Genomic DNA, 9,622 nt, shown 5'->3' on the forward strand with positions numbered 1-9,622 from the left:
ATCTTCACTCTATTTCGCAGATGGTTAGAACTAGAGCAACAACTGCGCCAACACCAACACCGGCAAAACAAGATGCGTCTGAGCCAACCACTGGGGCTGTAGCTCGAAGAGGAGCAGTGGCAAGAGGCCGTGGTAGAGGTCGCGGGAGGACGTCCTCTAGAGGAAGAGGACAAGCACCTGGCCCAGCTAGTACTAGGGCGGTGACTCCTCCACCGACTGAGGAAATAGTAAGAGAGGGTGAGGAAGGGGAAAATGAGCAAGTGCAGAATGAGGAATTACCACCCCAACCTACCCCAGAGATGATTAACCAGGTTCTTGCTTATCTTATCGGGTTATCTGATCAAGGCCAGACACCTCCAGTGTTTTCTGCACCAGCACCTCAGGTTGCGGGAGTACAACATGCAGCTGCTGTGGCGTTGAGTTTGTGACCTATCACTAAGTTCTTGAAATTCAAACCTCCAGTCTTCAAGGGTGCTGAATCTGAGAATGCCTATGACTTCCTGGTTGATTGTCATGAGTTGCTACATAAGATGGGCATAGTAGAACGATTTGGTGTTGAGTTTGTGACCTATCAGTTTCAAGGGAACGCCAAAATGTGGTGGCGGTCATATGTTGAGTGTCAACCAGCACAGGCACCACCTATGACTTGGGCATCATTCTCTAGCTTGTTTATGGAGAAGTATATACCCCGGACTTTGAGGGATAGGAGGAGAGATGAGTTCCTAAGCCTAGATCAAGGCAGGATGTCGGTTACTGCTTATGAGGCTAAGTTTCGTGAGCTATCCAGGTATGCCACCCAACTTTGCTTCAGTCCACAAGAGCGGATTCGCCGTTTCGTGAAGGGATTGAGGTCAGATTTGCAGATTTCAGCCTTACAGGTAGCTGCTGCGGCAAAATCCTTTCAGGAGGTGGTAGATTTTGTGATAGAAGTGGAGGGGGTGAAGCCAGACGACTTCACCATGGCATCGACATCTAAGAAGTTTCGTGAGGGAGGTGAGTTTAATGGTTCTTACTCCAGAGGGCAAGGTTCAGGAGGTTACCCAGCCCGACCGATTCAGTCTTCACTGCAGGCTGTAGCTGGGGGTCCATCGCAGACCAGCCAACATTCCTCTGAGTTTGGAGGTTACCCCCAGACTTCGTCATTCTCACAGAGACCTATGCTTGAATCCAGAGAGTGTTATGGATGTGGGGAGACTGGACACATTAGGAGGTATTGTCCAAAACAGAGTTACAGACCCCCAATAGTCAGAGGTAGAGGTGGTCATGGAAGAGGCCGTCATTCTGGAGGACGTGGTGGCCGAGGTAATGGTGGTCACCAAAACGGCCGGGGTGACGGGCAAACTGGAGCTACTACAGCACAACATGGTAGGGGCAACGGGCAGACAGGTGATAGGGCCCATTGTTATGCTTTCCCTGGGAGGTCTGAAGCGGAGACATCTGATGCTGTTATCACAGGTAATCTTTTGGTTTGTGATTGCATGGCTTCTGTATTATTTGATCCTGGCTCCACATTTTCATATGTATCTTCCTCATTTGCTACTGGTCTTAATTTACATTGTGAATTGCTTGACATGCCTATTCGTGTTTCTACTCCGGTGGGTGAGTCTGTGATAGTTGAAAAGGTATATAGGTCTTGTCTGGTGACTTTTGTGGGGAGCAATACTCATGTAGACTTGGTTATCTTAGAAATGGTTGATTTCGATGTAATTCTGGGTATGACTTGGCTTTCTCCAAATTTTGCAATCTTAGATTGTAATGCTAAAACTGTAACGTTGGCCAAGCCTGGGACAGATCCGTTAGTGTGGGAGGGTGACTACACTTCCACTCCAGTTCGTATCATCTCCTTTCTTCGTGCTAAGAGAATGGTTAGTAAAGGGTGTTTAGCTTTCTTGGCACACCTCAAGGATGATACTACCCAAGTACCTTCAATTGAGTCGGTTTCGATAGTCCGTAAGTTTCTGGATGTGTTTCCTGCAGACCTTCCTGGTATGCCACCGGCTAGGCATATCGACTTTTGCATTGATCTGGAGCCGGGTACTCGCCCCATTTCCATACCCCCTTATAGAATGGCTCCCGCTGAGTTAAGGGAGTTAAAGGCCCAACTTCAAGAGTTTTTAAGTAAAGGCTTCATTAGACCGAGCGCTTCCCCTTGGGGTGCTTCGGTTTTATTTGTGAAGAAGAAAGATGGGAGTTTTATGTATTATTCGATATATATTGCTTTCTATTTTGAGTTGGCCGATGATACCTACTCAGTACTTGTGCCTTGTACTGACCCCTACTTGTAATTTTCTTCTTTCTTATTTGTGGAGTGCAGCAAACGTGCCATCGACTTCAACTCGTTCTCAAATCTAGCCAGTCTTCATCACGTCAGATTTCAGGGTGAGCTATTGTTCCTAGCTTGGACTGGATTCTCTCTCATTCATGTCTTGATGCCTTGAAGTTCTGGCATGGACTAGCTGTTTAACTTATTTTAGCTTCTTAGATACTCTTAGATTTAGTAATTTGAGGATAGATGTTCTTGTGGTGATGACTTCCAGTTTTTGGGAACAATAAGTATTGAGTTTTTAAAAGTTATTTAATCGATTTTCATTAATGAGTTGTAAGTCTTCCGCATTATATTTTGTTTATTATGGTTGAAATGTTGGGGTTTAGATTGGTTGGTTCGCTCACATAGTAGGATAAGTGTGGGTGCCACTCGCGGCTCGTTTTGGGTCGTGACATCATGAGAGCCCAAATTTAGATAGGTGAAATATCCATACTCAAATTACGAACCCTGAACCTCTTTGAGAATTCACAACTGAACCTTAATAGGAAATCATAGATTTCTGATAGGAAAGAAAAAGCCCAACTACAAAAAAATATTCATATACACGAGTGTCCTCCTACATTTTCCCCTAGTACAACAAACTTAAGAAAGCGGTTTCCAGGGTCAACCTGTTTAACTGCATTTCAGACCACTGTGTGATCAGACCGTGCAAACAAAGGCAACGAGTTGCGCTAGCCGGAACTGGACAATAGGTGGGTTTCAAACAAACATTCATTAGCTAAGAAGGATTCATTCACCGCAGCTACTCTTACTAGCATATGAAACTAGCAACATCACATCATATAGAATACCGATTCACAGGCATTCAAGTCTATCTTATAGTTTATGTTGATGATCTCATTGTTTCAACGAGCGCATCCTTCATTTCCAAGCTTTATTTCTATCGTAATTTTTCCATTTGGGCGCCTATTCATTATTTTTTGGGGTTTATAAAGCCACAGAGCGATTCAGACATCTATCTTATTGTATTGACGCAATTGGAAGATCAGGATTTCTCACTGTCGCTCAAGCGGGATCAAATTGGGTTTTAGCGAGAACAGCTATAATTGAATAAGGAACACAAAGACTTCACTTCAAACTCAATAAATGATGTTTAATTCGTAAGTGCTAAGGCAAAATATATCACCGAAAGGAAAGGTGATAGGGGAGCCTAGCCATTTCACTCTACCTGAGTAATAAAGTGGAAATCCCCCTCACGATCGATTAAAAGGAAAGTCGCCCATAGATATTTTTTCAAATTGAATTCGTGAAAACAAAGTAAATTCAACAAATCTAAGGAAGCAAGTCCTAGGCCTCACTATCTATTAATCAAGAAGGTAAAGAGGAGAAGGTTTGATTGAAAGTAGTACGTCGGCTGGGATCTGTCGTTGACGATTTGACCGGGACATATCCAATAGAAAGTCTAATCCCAACCTCTTTTGTAGGAGCTCCAAAAAAGACTTGACTTCAGAGCGGGGAATCTTCCTACAAGTGAGCACCAAGTCAAATGTGTGTGTGTGTATATATATATACATATATATATATATATATTATTTTGTTCCTACACAAAACAAAAATATTATAAAATATCTACTTAATTCAATAAAACATATTAATCATTCATCCTAAATTGAATTTCTTTTATTAATATTAATAATTTGAATGTGTTTATGTTAGCCTACTACTTAATTGAAAAAAATTTAATGTAAATCTTCTTATACACAATATTGCTTTTAGTCAATCTACACATCAACTATATTATATAGTCTTTGCATCCTATTTGTAAATTTATCTTATTGAATCTACTAATTGTAGCCTTTTCAATTTTCACAGTATTGTTATAAAATATTATTGTGTGGATGTCCACTACACCCAAAAGTAATTCACTCATTATCTCCACTACTTTCCTCATTATGAAGATGACCATAACCTCCATAACCTCCACCTTTATTACCATTATTCTTGTAACCTTACACTTTCATAACCTCCCCATTATATTCATGTTATTGTAAAGTTTATGACTAACCTTTTGTAAGCCTCTATGTTATAGTATAAATAGAGGCATAAATGTCCATATTGTATACACTTCAAGATTTTGTGAATAATTGAAAGAAAGAAAGTGATCTTATGTTGTTCCTTTTGTATTATCTTCTTTTTGTTTTCATCTTTATATTGTTCTTTAGTTCTTTAGTTTTATAACACGTTATGCGCATAATTTTTCTACTATTGAAGGATTGAAGCAAAGAAAATAAAAAGAAGGTAAAAGTATCTGTTTATTTTTCTCTCAAGGTAAATTACTGTACAATTTATTTTATATTTTACTTTTGACCATTTTCTTACCTTCTGAAAATCATATGAGTCCAACAAGTTGCTTTTACTTTTAGCAAACTATTAATTTGATCACTTATATATTTAAAAAGTAAAATTAGTTTTGTAAATTAATATTTTATAAAGAAATTATTCTTTATGATCTTTTTTTTATTGAGTTATGTAACATATACATAATTATTGGATTATTATTGCTGGTTATATTTGCACGTCTTTATTTTTCTTTATTTAAACATTTACTTGTTGAGTTATTAACATATTAATTGTACTAACAAAGCTTGTTTTATATTTATTCTAAAATTGTTTGTAAATTATAATTATCTTCAAAATAATGTTGAGAGGGACTATTAAAACATTTGAATTTATTTTGACTATGGACTTCTATATGGTTCTAACATGTTGTTCTAATTAATTGATTTTGTTTATTTTTCTTACATAGTTAGTAAAGTTTATAATATATTTATGATTTTAGATAATTATTTTGTTGGTAAGGCATTTGAATTATTAAGACATTGGTTGAGGGTAAGACGGTGAATTTAGATTTCACCGCACCAAGTGGGTAAGACATCAAATTAATGTCTTGATGCACTATGAGAATAAGAAATTGAGTTCAAGTCCTATTTATTTATGAAGGAAGGTGTCTTTGTACGAGTAAAATATTGGGTTAAAGTTCTAATGCATTATTGTGATGATATGATGATGACTAACAGAAAGTTTTATTTTTTTGATTGGAAGTCATGAAATTTACTCAATTAATTTGCTTCATTATCTAATGTGAATGTGTTAGCAGTGTATTAATATTTTTGAAAAATGAGAAGTGATTGAATGTATGAATATGGGTATGGTAAAATGTTAATGGTCATCAGTGTGGTAAAGAAAATGAAGAACATTATGGGTTCTTAAGATGGTCCTTCAAATGTGAAGGCAATTTTTACCCATCAAAGTGGTATGAGAAGTTATTGGGCACATTGTTGTTGGTGCAACCCAAATTTGAAAAGTTTTTTAAATAATCCATCACATAAAAGAATACAAACTGATAGTACATTTGGTACATTTGATATCTTAAAGTGATGTTGGGTAAGTCACATAAATTTGATAAATGTAAAAGTATGATAATTGGTTCCTAATAAAAACTTATGGAGCATGTTCAAATGGTTATGATCCATTTTTTTAACGAAAATGTGACTTGTGTTCTTATAGATAAGAACATGTACAAGGATTGTTGGATAAATATCACACCTCACCTCTACGGGAGGTTTGAGAGATTGAAAGAAAATATTTTGACATAAATTGTCATTTTTTGTCATATATATACTTTAAGCACTACAGAAATATTGTGGTATGCTTTAAAAAGGCATAATACATAAATATGCCCTTTAACTTGGCTTCAAATCACATTTATGCCCTTCAACTTTTGGTGTGCACAAGTAGACACTTAAACTTGTATAAAGTGGAACAAATAGACACACATGTCCTACATGTCATTTTTATCCTACGGGGTCTCCTACATGTATTTTTCCATGTAGGACTCATGTGTTTATTTATTTAAAAGTTGGATAGTTAAATTGTCTGTTTGTGTATTATGAAAGTTGGAGGTCAAAGTTAAAATTTAAAGTCAAGTTTAGGGTCCAATATGTGTATTATGCCTTTTATAATGAACAATTGGAGGACAAAAAAAAGAAATAAATATTTTTTGTAAAGGTTGTGACCATGACAAAAATAAATGTTGTTGACAACACTAATTTGTCATTGGTTATCAAGATATAAGTCTTGAATGTAATAATTTCAACCATGACAATAATAATTTTCTCCTTGAAAGTGATGGTCACCAAAAGAATGACATTGTGAAAATTGTGGTAGTCCACAAAATTAATCGATAGTTTTGAAAGGGTTGATTTGTTTCTATCTAGAGGAATGAAATTACTCATAATATTGGGGTTGTAGTAAGTCTCAAAATGAAATTTTTTAAGTTCGGAAGAATTGAAAATAAATATTATATTGAGACTAAATTATGGAAAGATTTAATATCTTCAAATTACTACAATCAAAGTGGGTTATAAATATTAACATATAAAATTACCCATTTTTTCCAATTGTTTGTTGTATACAAACATGTGAATGATTATGGAATCACATGAAAAAGTAAACTAATAGTGTATTAGAATCAATATCAGTTGGCATAATTGGTTGCTCATTCCGATTCAAATGTGATGCAAGAAGAAATTGAATATTCACGTGTCTATATGTTGAATAACAAAAAGATTCGTCAATAATTCTCTTTTGTAACTTATTCTCGTGATAAAATCATCATTGTACCAGCAAAGGATGGGACTGTATCCCCTAAAATTATTCGAAACATATAAAAAGGTGAATATTTCTCCGTTCACTTGCCATGTGGACCATTTACTATTATAATTTAATAGATGCATCTATGGTATGGTTACATGTGCATTTGTATTAACTTGAAAACTAGATTTTGTAAGGTTGTTTGCTTGAATTATTAAATTAAGAGCATAATTCCAAACTATAAAGTCATGTTGATAATTCTAGTTGGTTTAGCAGAAATTGTATGCCTCAAATAATAGCTAGAACATTGATTATGAGAAAGAAAATATCTCAAATAAAATTTGGTATAAGATGAGTTTATTTAACATGTATGCATCAAGCCAAAAATGTTCACCCAAAGAAATTCGTTCAGGGTCTGGAACCAAATTGTTTCCACAATAAATTTTTATGTGAGCACATATGATTTTGTTACTCCACCACGCACCAAGCTGGTTCCCCAAATGAGGTTGAGGGTGAATGTTAGATTTCCTAACATAAGGGGGACAGATGTGTAGTAGCTGAAAATTATGTGTGGGGTGGATTATCTAGATCCTCGTTAAAAAATGTGAACATGAAGTTCAAGAGATAATTCATTTCCAAAATGTTTCAAGTAATTTTGCAGAAGTATTTGATGACCCAATATTACAATTAACCTGCAAATGCTCCAATAAATCATCCTTGAAGGACAGAGTCTGTGGTACTCCAAAAGCGTGGTATGCCAATCAATTCAAAATGTAAGACTCCTTGATAAAGGAGTTGAACAAATTATCAAAATTGTTATTGCTAATGAGGCAAGTGATTTGAAAGAGCACTATGACCTAACATTTCATAAAACCTTGGCAAAGGTTTAGGTACCTGAAAATTATGAAAAATGAAGAGATCTCGATAACTTATGTCATATAGAAATCGATATCAAAATGGCCGTCAATTGTATATTTGATATGTGTAGCACTCAATGCTATAATTGATTACGAGGATCTTATATTCGAATCTGTCATACATTTTGGACAGATAAATGATTGACACTATTCAAATATATTTTGTTTCACTTAGAAAAGTTATGCTTTTGATCATATAGTTCATAGATAAAAATATATGTCAGTGAGGGTACAAATAATCATTGTCCGAAAGTATAACCGTAAGATAAAAAGTACTATTTGTGGCTCAGGGCATAAATGATTTTCAAAGAAGTCCTAACATTATTAAATGGAGATATGTTCTCCAATGGTGGATGCAATGAGACTTATTTCAGTATGACAATAAATGAAATACTTGAATATGTATAATGACTAATTATATTGTCTAACTAGACGATGGATGTTGTATTAAATTTTTCGAACTATTTAAAAGGTCATTAATGAATTTCATTGAGTACTTGAATGGTTCTGAGATTGCTTAACATAGAATATAATCTTTTCAACCTCATAAAAATGATTATAATTTCCATGTATTAGTGCAATTGGGGCACTTACAGATTGTTGGTTATGCAAATTCTAGAAGATTATTTGATATACATAACTAAAATTATATGAAGGGATTGTAATCTTATGGTTCAAGCTATGCCAAGAATCTAACTGATCAAGTGACTCAACACAAAAATGAGTAATTTTTTTGAAAAGAAAAGATAAATTTCAATAAAATTGTAATCATTAATCTCTGAGTTAGAAACTATTTGATTATATAGATGAAGAATATTTGTTTGATCTGCCTAAAGTTTGATCGTAAATGGGTTATGTGTTTACATATGGAGGCCAAACAATATCTTGGCATTCAAAGAATCAACACTAGTAACCCCTTCTTCAAATCATACAATAACAACATTAATCATGAACTAAGTCGTGAGTATGTTAGGTTGTAATCATGACTTATGATATTCAGGAAATATGTGATTTTCCTTTGGAAAATAATATTCCAACCACCATATACGAAAATAATATATAGGTCAATTGAATGAAGGATACAATCAAAGGAGATCAGATAAAACATACTTCACCAAAAGTTTTTTTAACGCATGATCTTCAACAAAAATGGTGAAATAGAAGTTCAAAGGCTCGTTCAAGTGATAATTTTGTAAAGTTATTCACTACGGATTACAAAAATAAATATTTGATTAGTTGTGATATAGGATTGGAATGCATCATCTCCGAGATATCAAGTAATGTTTTTATCAGGGAGAGAACAATACACATTGTCCCAAAAGAGTTTTCTTGGTAAGGTTTTAAACAAGACAACATTCAAGCGTATTAAAAGATAGGTGTACTCGTTTTCCTTCACTAGGATTTTTTCCCACAAAATTTTTTCCTAGTAGGGTTTTAACGAGGCATAGTATCTATGGACATCCACGGGGGACTTTTATAAAATATTATAGTGTGGATTCCCACTATACCAAGAAGTTATTCACCCATTATATACACTCTTTCCCCATTATGAAGATGACCAAACCTCCACCTTCATAACCATTATTCTTGTAATCTTTAACTTCCATAACCTCCCTATTATATTCATGTTAATGTCATGTTTATGACTGACCTTTTGTATGCCTGTATGTTATACTATAAATAGAGGCATAAGGGTTCATATCGTATTTATTTGAAGACTTTGTGAACACTTGAAGAAAGAAAGTGATCTTATGTTGCTCCTCTTGTCTTATTTTCTTCTTGTCTT

The sequence above is a fragment of the Solanum pennellii genome, chromosome 5 (assembly GCF_001406875.1).
Source record: "Solanum pennellii chromosome 5, SPENNV200".
Lineage (NCBI taxonomy): Eukaryota > Viridiplantae > Streptophyta > Magnoliopsida > Solanales > Solanaceae > Solanum > Solanum pennellii.